The sequence below is a fragment of the Conger conger genome, chromosome 1 (genome assembly GCF_963514075.1).
Source record: "Conger conger chromosome 1, fConCon1.1, whole genome shotgun sequence".
NCBI classification, from domain to species: Eukaryota; Metazoa; Chordata; class Actinopteri; order Anguilliformes; family Congridae; genus Conger; species Conger conger.
The window spans coordinates 6,572,524-6,591,623 of NC_083760.1; the positions used below are offsets into that span (position 1 = coordinate 6,572,524).

Here is a 19,100-nt window from a genome sequence, read left to right on the forward strand (position 1 = left end):
GGCAAGACCTGTCGTCAGGCTGTTATGTGTGTGTGTGCGTCTGGGCTTGGCTGGCCTGTTTGGTGGTCATTGGCTCCAGGCCCTGTCACTCATGGTAACACGTCCGCCCTGCAGAACACCTGACTGTGACAGGGACGTGCCCCCCCCCCCCCCCCAGCCTTGCGTACAGCTGACCCCAGATCAGCCCGTCTGTGTTAGCAGCCAGCGCTGTACCCACTGGCTCTCCCCCAAGTTTCCCCTCATAAACGGGTTATCTCTCCCTCTCAGGGAGAGGCTTGTGCTGTCTGCATCTTTCTCTCCTCCTATCTGCCTCCGCTTTTCTCTCTCCCCCTCTTTATCTCTCTCGCTCGCTCTCTCTCTCTCTCTCTCTGTCCTTATACGGGCGTGTGTCACGCTCGTGTCTCACACACCTCCCCGCGTGTCAAACCAGACGCCCCCGCCCGCCCCGCCCCGCCCCGCCCCGCCCCGCCCCGGCCCGCCAGCAGAACCGGATCTGTCCTGGAGGCGCTGTAGCAGGGCGTGAAACGGGCCTACCGCCAGAACGCAACACCCTCGACACACGCTCAACAACCCCACACACACTCAACACCCTCGACACACGCTCAACACCCCCACACACACACTCAACACCCCCCACACACACGCTCAACACCCCACACACACACTCAACACCCTCGACACACACACTCAACACCCCCCACACACATGCTCAACACCCCCCCACACACACTCAACACCCCACACACACACGCTCAACACCCCTGACACGCACCTTCAACATCCCGGACACACACACTGAAAACCCCCTACACACACGCTCAACACCCGCAACGCACACGCTGAACACTCTCGACACACACCCTCAACACCCCCAACATATCAACGGAGTGTCAATTTTTTTCCGTAGCCTTTAGCTTACTAGACCAGGGTCAAACATGTAACTATATGTGAACTCAATATGTTTTGGATTCAAATCCTTTTCTATGCTCTACTGAGCTTGTCTGGTGTGTTGGAACCTTGAGTGCAAACCCTTCTTGGTTGGTTCAGTTGCACCAGGCAAGATTAGCCGAGCACAGCACTCGTAGTCCATGTATTTGGTCCACGTCTGGTAGAAAGGCCCGGAAAAAACCAGGGTGGAGTGTGTTTAATGGCTGTGGGCTCGTCCTGCCACAGGGCCGATGGGACACTTCCCGTCGCAGGCTGGTTTACTCCACCTCTTCCTCGCTGGAGCGGCGGGCGTGGGCTGAGTAACGCGCCCCACCCGCCCTTCCCCAAAACCTTCATTTCCTCCATCAGCTGACCAATGAGGAAGTTCTGTAAACTCCCGTAACTTAACGAGTCATAACCTCCCCCCCCGCAGGAATGTCACACGGCCGTAACCACGGCGAATATTGTTTTAGCAGCGGCGTTTTAATGTGCGCTGGGAGCACAATGCGCCATTGTTCCGCCCTTCGGGCGTTCGTACGCGCGGTTTCGGCACGCGCGGAAATCCCGCCGCTCCGTTTGGCCTGGTGTCACCGGGTTCCCTGCTGGCATGGCGGGTTGGCGGGAGGGCGGGGGGGGGGGGGGGGCGTTTGGGGGGGTAGCAGTAGGGGGTGTGGGTTGTTATTGGCCGATACAGAGACAGACGATGGCCTAAACTTTATATCACAATATATTTTGCATTTCGGATGGTGACGATGTATATCATGCCGTAAGAATATATATATCATTAACGCAGGGGATCATAAAATCACCGTCCGAGATCTCCGAGAACTGCTGGTTTCCCCACCCTCCCTTTACTGTGAAGACAGTCTGGCCAATCAGTAGCACTAACTTCAGCTAATTACCTGGGTGGAAAGAAAACCAGGGCTGGATTTGGATTCAAGGTCCGGATTTAATGATTGCTGGTATGTGCATTTTTTTTCCCCCTCCTAATTTCAACAGAAGGAATACAAGACTCAGGGCTCACTGGTCCCTTTGAAGCAGGAACTGTACTTAAGTTCCAACACGCTGAAGGTCAAAGAGAGTTCCTTTTAAAATGGCTGCCCCCCTCCCCCCCAGCCCCCATTGAACTGCACCAGCTCATATGTATGCACACGCCTCTGTAATTGGTGGTGTTGTAAAAGCAGGGGTACAGGTGTAGGGTAATTCACCTATCAGATCCTACAGCATTAAAGTGACAGGTTTGGCGGTAATGGTATGGTCTGTAGTGTAATGGTATGTTCTATAAATACACCCAGCCTGTGTGCGCGTGTGCGCGTGTGTGTGTGTGTGTGTGTGTGTGTGTGTGTGTGTGTGTGGAGAGATCAGTGGCCTTGGTGCTCCTTTAGAATGACTGATTTAGGTTGAGTTTCATGGTGGGGGGGTTTGATAAATTAGTGATTTGTTTGGCATTCCTAACGGTACCCTTGTCCCCTCCACCCTATTCCTGAATGAGAGGCTTGTTCCGAACCCGGGGTCCCCCCCTTGTCACGGACAATTAGTCCCCGTCAAAACAGGGGGTGCGCAGGCTGGGGTGCGTGGGGGGGGGGTTACCGCAGGACCCCGAAACCGGGCCCCCGTCCGCACGCGTGTCACACTCCCCGGGACAAAGCGTCCCTTTCACCGCTCGGAGAGGGAGGGGGGCACATCTGGAAGCTATTCAGCCCCTCCCTACTCGCCGCGGCGTAACCGGGCAACCAGGCCCGCCGTTCTGCCCAGGAGCGCCACCTGAACTCCACCCAGAACTCCCTCAATGTCTCCATACTGCTCCTGCATACTGCTCCTCCATACTGCTCCTGCATACTGCTCCTGCATACTGATCCTCCACACTGCTCCTGCATACTGCTCCTGCATACTGATCCTCCATACTGCTCCTGCATACTGCTCCTGCATACTGCTCCTCCATACTGCTCCTCCACACTGCTCCTCCATACTGTACCTCCACACTGCTCCTCCATACTGCTCCTCCATCCTGCTCCTGCATACTGTACCTCCACACTGCTCCTGCATACTGTACCTCCATACTGCTCCTCCATACTGCTCCTCCATACTGTACCTCCACACTGCTCCTGCATACTGCTCCTCCATACTGCTCCTCCAAACTGCTCCTGCATACTGTACCTCCACACTGCTTCTCCATACTGCTCCTCCACACTGCTCCTCCATACTGCTCCTCCACACTGCTCCTCCATACTGCTCCTGCATACTGTACCTCCATACTGCTCCTGCATACTGTACCTGCATGCTGTACTTTTACACTGCTCCTGCATACTGTACCTCCATACTGCTCCTGTATACTGCATCTCCATTCTGCACCTTCATACTGTGCCTACTTACTGCTCCTGCATACTGTACCTCCATAGTACACATCTCTCTCGACCACGTATGCTATATAAATAAGGATTAATTGATTGACTACTCAATTAGATAGAAGCCCGGCTCAGATCAGTAGTGCGGGGTCATAAGAGAGAAGATCACAGAACGCTGCTCAGTCAACACCACACGGTCCACATCAAAAAACGACCGTCGACACGGAAAATCCGTTTCCAAAACAGAGAGCTATGAGCTCCTTGGGCCGACCCGTCCGTGGCAGTAAACTGCGGAACCCGCGATTCCACGTTCTGAATCTCAGGGGCAATAGTAGCAATTGGCATATAATTACGTTCTAAAAACTTCTGAATTGCAAGCTCCGTTTCCCCGGCCATTAAAGTGCAGCGATGCCCCCTTTCCTGGAGTCGCCGTGTCACACGCAACCGGCAATTACCCTAATAGCGGCTGTTGTTTTTGGCCGGTTGGAGGAGTAGCCAGGCAGCGAGTTTTTGCGCTCCATTCCCTGGCGAACGCTCTTTGCCGGGTCAGGGCTATCAGCAGACGCGGGGCTGCAGCTGTTCGGCTCGGAGCGAGGGGGGGGGGGAGGGGGGTAATTGTGTGGCACGGTGGGCCCTGGGTTTGACGCACAACTTGGCCTGAATGCAGGCCTGAAGCACTCCGCTGAGAGACTGCCGCTGCTTGGAGACTACGCCAGGGTCCGTCTAAACAAGTGTTTTAGTCTCGTAATGACACATAAAATCTTGTTTTTTTTCTTTCTCCCAAGTAGAAAATGTTTGCTTGTTTAAAGGTGCTTTTTGCTTGACAAGTGGAATTATCTTACCCTGTTGACAATCTTTTGTCTTTATCTTGCAAAAGAGTAACACTTGTTTAGATTGACTCATTTTATGTTCTTTCGCGGTGTAAAAACCGGGTACAGGCAGCATGTGTGGGGCTTTCATGCGTTGCAGGGATCTGTGTAGCTTTTTTTAGGGGCTCGACCGTTTGGTGTTTTTCAGAAGTTTCTGGAAAACAGCTCAGCGCGTTCAGTAGCTGAGCTCAGCGGGCGGATTGGCTCCGTCTGAAACAGTGTTGTGCAACGGCGTGGCGCGATCCGTCGTTGGCTCCCTGCTGCAGCTCAGCGAGACGCGTTCGGCTCCTTCGAGCGTGTGCGCATGAGCACAGCCTCGATGTAGCGCCAATCCAAGCGTGTCAGCGTCAGTACGATACGAGTGTGTCCGCATCAATACGACATCGATGCGAGTGTGTCCGCATCAGTACGACATCGATACGAGTGTGTCCGCATCAGTACGACATCGATACGAGTGTGTCCGCATCAGTACGACATCGATACGAGTGTGTCCGCATCAGTACGACATCGATACGAGTGTGTCCGCATCAGTACAGGATCGATGCGAGTGTGTCCGCGTCAGTACAGGATCGATGCGAGTGTGTCCGCGTCAGTACAGTATCGGCTGATGCCAGGAAGCTTTAAATAGGAAGGCTGGGTTCAGACAGGGAAGCTGGAATGTTTTTCCGTTACGTTGTGGTCTTTCATTCCAAATGCCACACATGGGCGGGGGGGGATGGTGTGTGTGGGGGGGGGCATTTCTATAAAAGGAGGTTTTTTGGCGGACGGAGAGTGAGTTATGTGGGTCCGTCGTGTCCTGCGCGTTTTGAGACAGATTTCGGGGGTTCCAGCGAGGAGCCATCGGTCACGCGGGAGGGGGAGGTTAATGGAGCATTTGGCTGGGGCGGGAAGACGGAGCGTTAGCCGGTGGGACCGGGAACGCCGAAAACCCGACTCACGCTGAACAGTAGTGTGCCAGCCCCCCCCCCCCCCCAGATCCCAAAAACTCCCCCGAAAAATAATAACCTCGCTCCCCGTTTGGTGCCTGTTTAAATTGTTAATCCAGCTGCACAGAAACAGGTGGGCTTGTGTTCTGACTCCAGGGGAGTTTTTATTCCTGGAAAGTGTCTGAAGTTGAGCCTTTTTTCTCTTAATTGTGAAGAAGTGATGAGTGTGTATGAATCATGTTTGAGAGAGAGCGAGAGAGAGAGAGAGAGAGGGAGACAGATAGAGATAGAGTGAGAGAGTAGAGAGCGACAGAGAGAAAGATAGAGTGAGAGAACAAGGCAGAGAGAGAGCAAGAGAGAGATGGATGAAGTGAGGGAGAGACAGAGTGTGTGCAAGAGAGATTGAGCGGGAGAGGAAGAGATAGAGAGCAAAAACAGAGAGTCTCAACAGAGTGGTGGATCCGTCCAGCAGCTAAATGTTTACAAAGATGTGCACACTGAAACAAGATCCTCAAGACCCTGCACCCCCCGCTCCAGTGCACGGATCAGAGTGACAATAATGGCGCGTTCCATTTACCTCGGAAGTCGGAAGTCGGAGCTGGGAATGACGTCACACCCGAGTTGACCGCATTCCAGTAAACAACTCGGATAACCAAGATAGACGCCTCCAGTGCTATTGTTGCTATCGTTGTAGCCATTGTTAGCGATACCAGTTGAAAACACCACATTACACGGTATTCTAGACAACTCGGATAACCAAGATGGACGCCTCCAGTGCTATTGTTGCTATCGTTGTAGCCATTGTTTGCGATACCAGTTGAAAACACCACATTACACGGTATTCTATACATACAAACACCGTAGTAAACATGTCCACAGATAGACGTTGGACAGTACTACGTACACCACTTTTTTAATTACACAAAAACAAAACAGAAGTGCTAAATAATACATTACGAGAGATTTTATTAACCGTTGACAGCACGGAGCAGCCATCTCGGATTTCTAACTCGGGGTTACTCGATCCTTCCGACTTTCCCAGTCGGAAATCCCACCTCAGGGGGCGTTCAGTTGAAATGTCCGACTGGGAACTCGGAAATTCCGACTTCCCAGTACAAAATGGAACGCACATAACACACCTCTCATTCAGTCTCACATTTTCTCCCGGGGGGGAAGTCTCCTTCACACCTCCACGTGATGTGAGATCTTTCTACCTCTTCCGATGAAGTAATGAGTTACTTACACCCCCTCACGTTTACTGTGACATTACGTTTTTTTATTTGGCGGACGCTGTTATCCGAAGCGACGTACAGAAAAGTGCATATCGAGGTCGTAGAACAAACAACGGAAGAGATACAATTCATGTATGATTGGTTGTAAAAGCCATTGAACAGGCGTAAGTCTGCTACACGAGGAGCTCTCTCTGACTGTGTGTGGACCTCTTCCCTCGAGCGGTGGTGAGTTACTGACACCCCCTGTAAGATGGGGGGTGGGGGGGGGGGGTAAGAGCAGGCTGGTGCATTCTGCTATGCCCACCATTGTGCCAGGCACCGGACGGACCCCCAGTTTGGGAGCTGTGACCCTTCCGCTGGGTTCCGTTACCCCTGCTAATGTGCTGCAGATGGTATCCCACCGCACCCCCACCCCACCCCACCTCCATGCATGGGAAAGGCTCCTGCCCCCGTTTTTGACCCCTCCCTGAATGGATGCGTTGGCCTCAGGGGGGGGGGTCGGTCTCCATTACCCCTCAGATGCTGCTCTGAGACCGGGCGAGCACTGGGGGCTGATGGGAGAATGAGTTCCCCCCGCCTGTCCGCTACCGTGGTGACCAGCTCCTCTGCTCTGGGGTCTCCGCTAGAGGAGACAAGGAAACAGAATCCAGGATGTACTTTTTTAAGTCAGGACTGGCTAACCGTGTTCCTGGAGATCTATCATCCTGTAGGTTTTCACTCCCAACCCCTAACAAAGTACACCTCATTCAACAGCTAGAGCAGGGCTACCCAACCCTGTTCCTGGAGATCTACCATCCTGCTGGTTTTCACTCCAGCCCTAAGTTGGCACTTCCTGATTATACTAAGCTGCAGCTCTCAATGAGACCCCTAGCTGGTGAAAGAGGTCTACATCGTTAGGGATTGAGTGAAAACCTACAGGACAGTAGTTCTCCCGGAACAGGGGTTGGGCAGCCCTGCTGTAAGTACTGATGTCAGATCTTAGCATTGTTGGCGCTGGGCCCTGCATAGCTAGCGTTGTGGGACGGTGGGGGGGTGGGCAGTTTTTAGTTCTGAGGGCTCAGTGGTCTGTCCTGTGTGTTCAGCGGCCCCGGTCCCTCATAATGGCGTCCCCCCCCCCTCTTCCTCTCGGAGGGGCCCGGGTCTCCGTTGCGGGGCCGTGTTTGTTTGTTGGGATTGTGGGAAAATTCCAGCTCGGTCGTGAGAGCCCACCAGCCCCTCCAGGCCCGCTATCCCAGGGGGCCCGGCGGCGGAGAGAGAGAGAGAGAGAAGAGAGAGAGAGAGAGAGAGAGAGGCAGAGAGAGGCAGAGAGAGGGAGAGAGAGGGAGAGGCAGAGAGAGAGCGAGAGGGGAGAGAGAGGGAGAGAGAGAGGGAGAGAGAGGGAGAGAGAGGGAGAGAGAGGGAGAGAGAGGGAGAGAGAGGGAGAGAGAGAGGGAGAGAGAGGCAGAGAGCAGGAGGGAGAGAGAGAGAGAGAGAGAGAGGCAGAGAGAGGGAGAGATGGGGCAGAGAGAGCAGGAAGGAGAGAGGGGGGGAGAGAGGGAGAGAGAGAGGGAGAGATGGGGCAGAGAGAGCAGGAGGGAGAGAGAGGCAGAGAGAGAGAGAGAGAGAGAGAGAGATGGGACAGAGCAAGGGGGAGAGAGAGAGAGAGAGATGGAGAAGGGGGAGAGATTAAGAGAGAGAGAGATGGAGAGGGAGGAGAGATGGAGAGAGAGAGAGGGAGAGAGAGAGAAATGGAGAGGGGGGAGAGATGGAGAGAGAGAGGGAGAGGGAGGGAGAGACATTTTACATCTTTCACATCCTTTCTGTATGTATGCTTTGGCAATATATACGAATGTATTTCATGCCAATAAAGCATTTTGAATTTGAATTTGTAGAGAGAGATGGAGAAATGGGGGAGGGAAAGAGGGAGAGAGAGATTGAGAGAGTGAGAGAGATGGAGATGGAGAGGGAGAGAGAGAGTCGACCTGTGGCCGATCCTTCAGCAAGCTCGTTCCCCCAAACTGCCACCCCCCCCCTCCCGCTGGACCGCCGTCTCACTCCATCTCCCCCTCCGCCAGCCGGCCCGGACAGGAGTGGTTACCAAAGCAGCGTCTAAACACTGTTTCCACGACGATGAAGTGTAAGTCCCCAGGTCGAAAAAAAAAAAGCCCCTTATCGATAAATCAGCGCCGGAGCAGAGCCAGGCCGGAGAGAGGGACGGGGCCTGAGGAAGTCTGGAGCGCCGCGCGTTTATTCTGGCCCTCAGTGGCCCTCAGTGGCCCTCAGTGTCCCTCAGATATCATCCAACCTGTCGTAGGTACGAGAGAAAACTGGCAGCCCGTAATGTGATTTCTGCTCTCTCGGGGCCCGCGGCGTGTTTGGGGCCACATTCGGTTTTTGGATTAGGGATCCGTTTCTCCCCCCTCGACGTTAGCCGCGTCTCTTGAACGGGTTGTTTAAAAAAATATATAATAAATAATAAAAAACCGGTCTTTGCTCTGGAGCCGTCCCAGGAAGCCGCGCTCTCTCTCTCTCTCTCTCTCTCTCTCTCCCTCTCTCTCTCCCTCTCCCTCTCCCTCTCTCTCTAAAGCCGTGATCTGAAGCGTGTTCGGGAGCACCGCCTTGACAGGTTTATCGTCTGAATGACATCATTTCATGCACTTTTTACTTTTGCGTGGAGCGCTACCTGGGGATTTTGGGGGGGGATTCCGTTGCCAGCGCATTGCCTCATCGCGCGAGGATTATGGGGGAACGTCCTCCGGATCGCGCGGCTGTTCACGACGATCCCGACGCGCTCTCCGTCTGGAGAGCCTCCTGCCGATCAGATAAAGAGCCCCGTTAATCCTCCGCCGTAGATAAAAACTGCCTCAGATTCTTCCCCCAGCCTCTGTGCTCCCGCGAAACATATCGCTCTACTTAGTAATTAGGCCAGCTGCAGCCGTTTCTGGGTGGTAATTATCAATTAGCACAGTGGCAGGCGGCGGTGGCGGGGAAATTCTCCTACAAGGAAGTGCGGAGCAGTGCCGCCCCTACCCCAGGAAAAACCAGGCCGTTCTACTTACCGAGCTCTGGATCTGATGCTTTTCCTAACGGTCAACCCTGTGAACCCACGGCCCCTCCCTCTCCCCCAGTGAGGCGACAGTCTTCGGGGACTCCCTCTTGCCTCGGGGCGAGATCGTTTCCGGCGTAACGGCCGAAACGGCAGAAGAAGAGGAAGATAGCGGGAGCACAAACAGGAAAGGCTGTGCTGCAGGAGGATCGTCCGGTCGACGTGCGGTGCCCGGCTCCCTGAGAACGCCGTTTGAGACGCCCCGGTTCTGTCTTCAGATCAAACGATTCTTTTCCCTTTCCGGCGGTACTGCAAGCACTTCGTTAGCTGCGTTCAGAAAGAGCTAGCTTCTGCACAAGGTTGAGTTTTTGAGTTTTGAGAACATTATCTGTGTGGCTGTCTGCTTAAAGTGGTCTCGTGTTGTAGTTTCACTGCTTCTAGTTCATGAAATGGTTGATTGGGTGGCTCTTGTTGTAATAATTATAATTTGTTATTTAGCTGAAGCTTTTATCCAAAGCAATGTGGGTTAAGTGCCTTGCTCAAGGGCCCAACAGCTGTGCGGAGTCTTATCGTGGCTACACCGGGGCTTGAACCGCCAAACGTTCGGGTCCCAGTCCTGTTCCTCAGCTACAGGCTGCCCCAAGCTGTTCCTAAAAAAGTGTTTTTTTTGTCATAATGACATGTTGACGGGAACCCCAGTCTTTTGGGAGTCTCTGCAGGAGGCCCTGTTTGCTTTAGGACCGCCCACTGGCCCTCCAGTCACCATGGCGATAGGTCAGTCACCCCCAATAATTACACGCTGTTTTCGCCCTCTTTCACAGTGACGAACTGCGTCCACTGAAACTGGAGACACTTTCACCAGCGCCGGACCGGTTCCAGGGGGGGCACGTGCTCCGTGTTCACCCCACAGCCGACCCCGGTCTGATCCGCTTCTGGACACCAAACGGACTGTACCACAAAGCAGGAGTACTTCATTTTGCTGGGTTCTGGGTTTTACTCTGTGCAGTTATCCAGCTAACTCAGTAATCCTGCTTTGTGATCCAGGCTCCAAACTTCTTCTACTTCTTCTGATTCTTCTAATCGTTTACTTATCTTTGTTTTTAGACATCAGCCATTTGTTTTTACAGTCATCCCGGATCCGATCTGTCTCACTCTTCTCCGGTTCTGGCAGCGGGCGCGTTATCTTTCTCGTGTGTGCCTCACTGCGGACACGCTTGACTTGGCACCTTTTTTTTTTAGTTTTTTTTTTTCAGTTATCGGAAATCCGTCATCCTTCGGCCTAATCTGATCCCAGCGCCCTCTCCCCGTGTCGTACCCGCGTTCGCTGTGTAAACAAGCCGCGGCGGCGTTCGAGAACTCGCCTGGCGCCCCCGTCTTACGCCAAACGACAATTTGTTAGTGCCTATTGGTTGTGTTTGTTGTGTCTGTGTGCTTTGGCAATGCAAGTGTACCCAATACCAGGTCAATAATGCTTATTTGAGAGCGGGGCGAGAGAGAGGGAAGAAGAGAGGGAGAAAAGGGAGAGGAGAGTGAATGAAAGATGATGAAAAGATAGAGTGTGTGAGAGAGAGAGAGAGAGAGAGAGAGAGAGAGAGAGAGCTGTGGCTACACTTCAGTCATTCACTGTGTTACAGCAGACCAGGAGAGTACAGTTCTAGAAATCAGCGTTTTAATTTTTTTTTGCGGGGAGCAGTTTCGCAGCAGATGGGCCAGCAGGGTCCAGGATGTCTGAACGTAAACAAACACGGCGGCCCAGCGGGAGGACAGCCCCAACCCCGCCCGTCAGTGTCTTAGCAACCGCAAATTAATATGTTGGTTTTGGAAAGAGACAAAAGAAAAAAAGAGACGCTCCCGATCGAAAAAGACACGGCATTTGCCCGGCGATAAACAATCGATTATCACTTAATGCCTTTGTTGCATTTAAAACGAGGCAGCACTGACAAGATGATAAATGACTGAATATCAGTTAATTTCCATTTCTACCGCAGAAAGACATTTTGAGGGGCTGTAATAGTACAGTGCCTGGGGCTCGATGTGTTACGGAGGGCTTGTGCCTCTGTGGGCAGTGGTAGGGACAGGCCCTAGTGAAGGCACCGTGTCACAGTGCGTGAATGGGCCTGCTGAATGGACTGCTGAAAGGCATTCTGGGATTTGATGTTTTATGGAGGGTGTGTGGTTCTGTGGGCCCGATGAAGGCAGCAGTGTTTGGATGGGGCTTGTTGGGGATTGCTGAAAGGCATTCTGGGATTTGATGTTTTATGGAGGGTGTGTGGTTCTGTGGGCCCGATGAAGGCAGCAGTGTTTGGATGGGGCTTGTTAGGGATTGCTGAAAGGCATTCTGGGATGTGATGTTTTTTGGAGGATGTGTGGGCAGAGACACAGGACCCAGTGATTGCAGCTGTGTGTGGAAGAGGCTCGTTATGGATTGCTGAAAGCTATGTCCTGTTGCTAAATGTGTGTCAGAGAGATAGCGGAGTGGAGGACTGCCAAAGAGGAGAAGAAGAAGAGGAGCAAAACTGGGCTGAACTGCACTCTTTCTGTCCTGTATTCCTGTTCTTTCTCTCCCTCTGTCTCTCTGTTTCTCTCTCTCTCTCTCTCTATCCCTCAGGACAGAAAATAGAGACACGAGAGAGAGGGAGAGAGTGGGGAGGTGTGGGGGTTGCTAATGCCCTTGACTCTTACCTCACCCCACTGCTCAGTTCAGGATTAAAACCTTAATGTACCGTGCCCTGATGTGCTCATTAGAGCTTGCATTTTGACAATCCCCCCCCCCCACTGCGCAAACAAACAAATCCTCTAAATGCACAGTTAACAACCAAACACAGCTCATGATCCAGTTCATTAAGATACCGGCGTTCATTACAGTTAAAATTTTTTTCATTCAGCAAAACCAATATTTTTCTGTTTTTTAAGGGGAGTAGTTGACATGTTTTGAGTGTACTGGTATCCAGAGTGTTTGTTTGCAAGGACAACTCTGGGTCTTTTGAGGCGAGTCAAAATCACGAGCGTGCTGCCGTATCGTGCATGTGACTGTAAAAAAAAAAAGATAATGCGTTTTGAGATCATGTGACCGAGTGACATCACTTCCGCTGAGAAGCAGCGCTGGACCTGTGCTCTGGAATGAGGTGTCAGTGCTCTACGACCATCACGTGCGGCATCTCTCTGAACGCATCGGATTATCAGTGTTCCCTTTAAGTGTCTGGAACGCGGACACTGGCCGCGCGTTCTGCTGTGAACAGAATGCGGTCGTTTGGGTCGGCGCCGTGTGAATCCTGAGCTCCGTACGCAGCGTGTCGGTTCGCCGTCTCGGACCCGGCGCTGTTCTGACCCACGCGGCGGTCCCAGCTGGCACGGAGCTCCAATGAGCGATTAATTAGCGGGAGATTAATTAACGCGCTTCGTTCAGAGCTGAGAGACAACACTGCTGAAGAACGAACTGCTCAAGCTCGGTTTTGAAACAGCCGGTTCGCCAGTTTAGACCAGCTCCGTACTCAACATACTAAAACAGGCAAACTGCGGTTTGAGGTTTACTGCGCTATACACGCGAGGATTCTTTGGTTGGGCTTCATAGAACAGAGGTCAACAGGCCTGGTCCTGGAGAGCAGCCGAGGAAACCCTTTTCAGTTCTTCATGGAACCCTCTATTGTAGGTGCGCAGTGTGAAAATTCCCGGACAAAGAACCAATTTCCCCCGACAAAGAACCCTTGAACTAGATAGGGTTCTTCCGTGGAATCGCAGGGTTCCATTTGGAACGTTTTTCTCGGTGAGTGTTCTGGGCTTCACTGAGCTGGATCTTGAACTAAGTCCTCCTCCTCGGTCCCTGCTCAGCCCTCTCCAAATAGGCCTCTTCATTTAAGATGTCAGCCTTTTTCTTTTTCTTTTTTCTTACTTAGGATTTTTTTTGCGCGCCTGGTTTTTCATGGCAGTTAGGTGTATTAATACAGTGCATACTTAAACCTCATTAAGGATTGCTCTCAGCTGGAAAAACATAGGGGGAGCGGTATGATTTATAAACCGTCTTCCAGAAGTCTATAACATCATTGCCTCGTGCATCCATGCTATGTAGACTTTCAGAACTTTTCTTTGGCATGGTCGTTTGCCTGAAGGCTATGCATGTACCTGTCCAATTGTGAAGTGTAGCGGTATGTCGTTTTGTGTGTGTGTGTGTGTGTGTGTGTGTGTGTGTGTGTGTGTGTTTGCATGTGTGTGTGTGCATGTCTGTGTTAGTGTGCATGTGTTTGTGTGTGTATGCGTGTGTGTATGTGTTTGCGTGTATGTGTGAGTGAGTGTGAGTGTGTGTGTGTGTGTGTGTGTGTTTGTGTGTGCATGTGTGTGTGCGTGTCTGTGTTAGTGTGCATGTGTTTGTGTGCGTATGTGTGTGAGTGTGAGTGTTTGTGTGTGTTTGCGTGTGTGTGTGTGTGTGTGTGTATGTGTTTGCGTGTATGTGTGAGTGAGTGTGCGTGTGTGTGTGTGTGTGTGTGTGTTTGTGTGTGCATATGTGTGTGCGTGTCTGTTAGTGTGCATGTGTTTGTGTGTTTATGTGTGTGAGTGTGAGTGTTTGTGTGTGTTTGCGTGTGTGTGTGTGTGTGTGTGTATGTGTTTGCGTGTACGTGTGAGTGAGTGTGTGTGTGTGTGTGTGTGTGTGTGTGTGTGTGTGTTTGAGTTTGTGTGTTTGTGTGTGCATGTGTGTGTGCGTGTCTGTTAGTGTGCATGCGTTTGTGTGTGTATGTGTGTGAGTGTGAGTGTTTGTGTGTGTTTGCGTGTGTGTGTGTGTGTATGTGTTTGCGTGTATGTGTGCGTGTGTGTGTTTATGCGTGCGAGTGCGTGCGAGTGCGTGTTTCTGTACAACTGTGTCCGTGTCCCTTTAAGGCTCGCCGACTCTCTGGTGCAGGCCCCTGATTCGCTGCCAGGTTGCCCTGGCGACAGGCCGCAGTACATAAACTGGGAGATGCTTGGGGAGCTCTGGGCCGCGGAACAGGAAATCTCACGCATTCTTTATCTCTGACCCTTTGGACCGCGTTCAGGCGGCACGCGGGGAAAAAAAGGCAGCCCTTGTGATTATTATTTTTCTTTTTATCCTGCCCTCCCCCTCCCCCACCCCTCCCCGAGCTGGAAGTGCTTCTCATGACAGCAATATATGACGATGACACGGAAGGACATCCGTATCTTTGATATGGACCCGTCTTTTAGAGAGAGAGAGAGAGAGACGCACACAAAAGAAAGAAAGAAACACAGAGACAAGTGAGACCGGGAGAAGGAGAGGAGAGACAGGGAGAGAGAGGATAGGCAGAGAAAGAAAGAGGCACAGACACACAGGAAAGAGTGGGACAGAAACAGACAGAGAGAGAGAGAGCGATAGCGATCTTGCAGGAGGGACTTCTACGGCGAGTATAATCGATGCGTAATAAGCCGGTTCCCAATAACTCCCTGCTCTCTCCGGCTGCGGCTGCCAGGGTCAATAAAGGCGGGAGATTGAGTGCTGGATTTCTGCGGAGCGTTCGGTTCCACAGCTCCAAAAAACAAAAAACATTTTAATCGCCCGCCACGGGGAGAATTTATCGCAGCATCTGGGTCCCCGGCACACACAGTCCTCTCCCGCCGTTTCAGCGACTTCAGTTAAAGAAAAGAATCCATTAAAGAGGGAAGTCATGTCTTCTCAAGATGCCTGTAAAAATAAAAAATAAAAAAATGTTGGCGTGGATGTTAAATAGCAAAGCTTTTCAAAGCCTCCCTTGGCTCCAGAACTAGTGTCCCATCCACAGAGCGACCTCTTTCAAATCATTTATTTTTACCTCCGATCTCCTTTTCCTTTGCCCAGCCGTGGAAGTCTATGGAGAGGGCTGAGAGGCTAGAGAACAGAAGCAGGAGAGCAGTACAGGTCTGTTTACCTTGCTCATGTACCGGGGGGGGAAAGTGGATGACCTATCCATCCCTGTTGAACGTGTGTGTTGTATTACACACAGAGCCCGCAGATGACCGCTTGTGTTCAGACACACACTCGCATAGAACGGAACACGCGCATGCTCACGCACATACACACACACACACACAAAACAAACACACATTCACTAACTGCTACTCCTCGTTTTAACATTATTTAAAGCATCTGCCAAGTGGGGACCTATAAAGTCTCTAGGTCCCCACTATGTGACTGTGATGACACCGTGGTCCCCTGTTAGAAGGTAGACCCACACACACACACACACACACACACACATGTACACACACAAACACACACACACACACACACACACACACAGCTTCCTCCTCTCACATTCCACTCCTGGCTGTAGGAGCAGGAAGCAGAGCTGACTTCCAAAGACAGGCCAGCATCTATCATCCATGATTTTTGGGAAGGTCCCAGTAGCGACGTCCCGCAGATCCCAGCACGGGGCCCATGCTGGAGCCCTGCCCCGTGCAGGGAGGTGTGCTGGGCGGAGGGGGGGGGGAAGACTGACTCGGTGGGGCTCACCGCGTAAGAAACGGATGAGGGCTGTAAAGCTGTCTTGTTTCTGTCTGACCTCAGTCTCCTTGGACCCCCTCCGGGGGAAGTGGCTATGCTTCTCAGTGCTTTCGTACCTCGCTATCTTCACGGGGACTAAACCTGATTCTAATTCTGGCCTTTATAGGGCCTCAGACGCTGGTTTCCTCCACGGTTTTGGCTTTCGAAGCTTCCTTTTTCCTTTTTTTTTTCTTTTCAGTTTTCTTTAAACGTCTGTGCAACTGGCGCGTTTAACCTGAGCCGCATTGGCCATTTCCTGTGGCTGAAAACCGGGGCCATGGTGCAAAAACCCAGGAAGAGCTGGTCCCCGGACAGCTGCCTGTCCCTGTAATAAAGACCTGGCTCTCTCACTCCTGCGGCACCCATTATAGAGCTGGCTCTTCTGGAATGTTTTTTTTTTTTTCTTTTTCTTTTTTTTTCTCCAACATTCTAAGACAGTGTTCTAGAACTCCGGCGCTTTCCGTCGCCAGCGGCGACTGTTACCTCAGCGTTAGAACATTCAGTTAAGAACATTCTGATCACGTACTTGCCAACTCCACACCGGGTGGAATATTTATTCGCGTTCATCAGTGGAGCGTGGCGAGCTGGTTTTGAAACAGGTTTGGAGTTGTTTGCGTCGCTGATGAGTCACGGGGCTTTGTCGAATATGCGGATTCGCGCGGAGGTTGTCCCTGGCGAGGGGTTAAAGTGGTGCGCTCAACTGTAAACCAAAATGGCCTCCGTAGAAACGGCCCAAAAACCTGTGCACTGCTGGGAACTGACAGTGGAAAACTGGCCCACTTGTTGAACCGGGAAAACGCGCTCCCAAAAAAAACCTCCGCCTGGCTTCTTCTTGCAGTGTTCCTACGCGGAACGGTGCGTGTTTACTCCCGGTTGCAGTCAGTGCGATTTCCCAGGATGCATCTCTGATAATGATGACATCCAAACCCGCTGCTGATGAGGGGACCAGACTCCGCAGATCAGCAGATCAGCAGATCAGCACACGAGCGAGATGCTCCAACTTCAGCAGTTATGCGCGGGATCTGTTGACAGCTAAACTTGCCCATGCGATAAGAATGGCCAGTGAGCCAGGGTGCATGTTAATGAGCTCGCAGACATTAGTCTAACGAGGGGCAGAATTAATTGGGACTTTCCCACCATTCAAAACACCGTGTTCTCTCGCTGTCATGTGACCTCTCATCTTCTAGAGGCTCGAATGCTCGGGTGAGGTCTATGCATTCGGCCCTCAAAGTGAGAACAGGGTCTGTGTGTGTGTGTGTGTGTGTGTGTGTGTGTGTGTGTGTGTGTGTGTGAGAGTGTGTATAAGTGTATATGCATGTGTGTGTGTGTGTGTGTGCGCATGGATGCATGTGTGAGTGCATGCATTTGTGTACACGTGTGTGTGTGTGTGTGTGCAAGTATGCATGCATGTGTGTATGCGTGTGTAAGTGTGTGAGTCTACGCATGTGTGTGTGTGAGAGTGCGCATATGTGTACGTGCATGTGTGCGCATGGATGCATGTCTGTGAGTGAGTGTGTGTGTGTGTGTGTGTGTACACGTGCGTGTGTGTGAATGTGTGTGTGAGTGCATGTGCGTCTGCGCCTTTGCTTGTTTGCGTGTTGTTTATCCCTTGGAGCAGCGTCGGCATTTTTCTCCGAGCTCTTTCTCGAAAACAGTTTACATGGAAGAGAGCTCGTCCAGAATAGTGGGAAATCGAAAATTGACCGGGGCCGAAGGGAGCGGCACTGCCCTGGGAATTTGGGAGCACGGCTGGAATCCGGGGAAGAATAGCTCCGGCCGACGGCAGGCTGCAATTAGCGGATTCTCTATGTTCCCTGCAGCGTGTGAGGAGGTGGAGTGTGCGGGGCCGAGGGTTTGTGGAGCGGGTTCTCGTCTGTGACGTCCCGAAAGCCCCGCCCGGAAGTACGACACAAATACGAAACAAATACGAAATGAGTGTTTCCCTGCTGTAAAATACAGCTGTTTGAATACTGAGCTGGTCAAGCTGGCCGTAAAGCTGGTCTAGCTGGGTATGAGCTGCTCAACCGGCCTGGCCAAGTTGGTAATGAAGCTGGTCTAGCTGGGTATGAGCTGGTCAACCTAGAGAAGCTAGTTTTGGTAGCTTGTCTGAGCTGGTAGCTGGTCAACCAAGCTATTTCAAAACCTAGCTTTAGCTGTCAAATCAGCTAAACCACGTCGAACTGGGAGCTGGTCTGAACTGGTCAACCAGCTACCAGCTGTTTTAAAGCTGAGCTCAAGCTGTTTTTTCAGCAGGGTTGCGCAGAGACAGAGATAAGTCCTGTGTTCCCTCGTTGCGTTTGCGTGTTCTGTTGTAAATCGTAATCGGCAGTGACTGCTCATTCAACCCGATTGCCAACAAACAAGTACGGCTACTGTGACGGTTTTCCTTCTCCCCACCCCCCCCCCCCCGTCCGTGTTGTCTAATTGGGACAGAGTTTCCTGATTTAGCGCTCCTGTTTTTGGTTCTGGACGAGAAACGGGAAATGTTCTCGGATCCATAAACGCGTCCGGCGACGCGCTTCCTCGGAAAATGGGCGCCGGGCGCCCGGAACGTGCCGTATCCGCGTCGTGTCCGTGTCGTAACCAAGGGCAACAGCGGCGGGCGGGCGTGTGTTCGTGTTTGGCTCCCGCCAGACCAGCTTCCTCCCGAGCCAGGACTTCCCATCTCTCCCTGGAAGAGGTGTGAAGAGTGATAACACACACACACACACACACACACACGCGGGCGTCAATCCAGACATGTTTTTCATCCTGTATACACATTTTGGCCGCGCTTGTTGTTGCTTGGAAAGGACATCTGTTTGGGTCGTGTCCACACTGGGATTGTTGGGTTCAGAGGATCTGGTTCGGCACGGAAGACATAAACTGTATAAGCTGAGGACTGCTGCCTTTGTGCACAGTTCAATTTGCAGCATCTTCGTAAAATAATACATAAAAAAAAAATGTTTTGCTGTATAACCCAACCAAAGGGGGAGGGGCTTGCTGGTTATGCCTCACACCAGGCAGGGACAGGATTGGCTGACTGGTGGCTTGCCCTGGTTGAGAGATGGTTGTGTTTGAAGGGGGGGGGGGGGGGCGCTAGCATTGGGCACTCGTGCCAGCTCTGTCACACCACCCCACCCAGCCCCTCATTGGATGAAAGCAGAACCATAGACTGTCAGGTGATGATAGGATACTCTGTTAATAAGTGCAGCTGATGTTAGCCACAGTGCATTGTGGGATGGGAAAGGTTTATTCCTCCCGCAGGGCTCACATTGCTGCTGCAGTTGGATGA

The 19,100-nt window shown here is 52.0% G+C and overlaps 1 protein-coding gene across 6 annotated transcripts in view; it reads left to right on the forward strand.

The window, feature by feature from the left end:
• The window catches only part of daam2 (dishevelled associated activator of morphogenesis 2), a 156,274-nt gene that overhangs the window by 24,018 nt on the left and 113,156 nt on the right, over nt 1-19,100 (forward strand). Inside the window, exon 1 of one of the 6 annotated variants that reach the window (XM_061260843.1) lies at nt 15,181-15,202. The exons of the other annotated variants lie outside the window; for them this stretch is intronic. The gene's annotated coding sequence lies outside the window, so the exon portion shown is untranslated. Of the gene's footprint in view, nt 1-15,180; nt 15,203-19,100 lie in introns of those variants that run through there. 6 annotated transcript variants of the gene reach the window in all.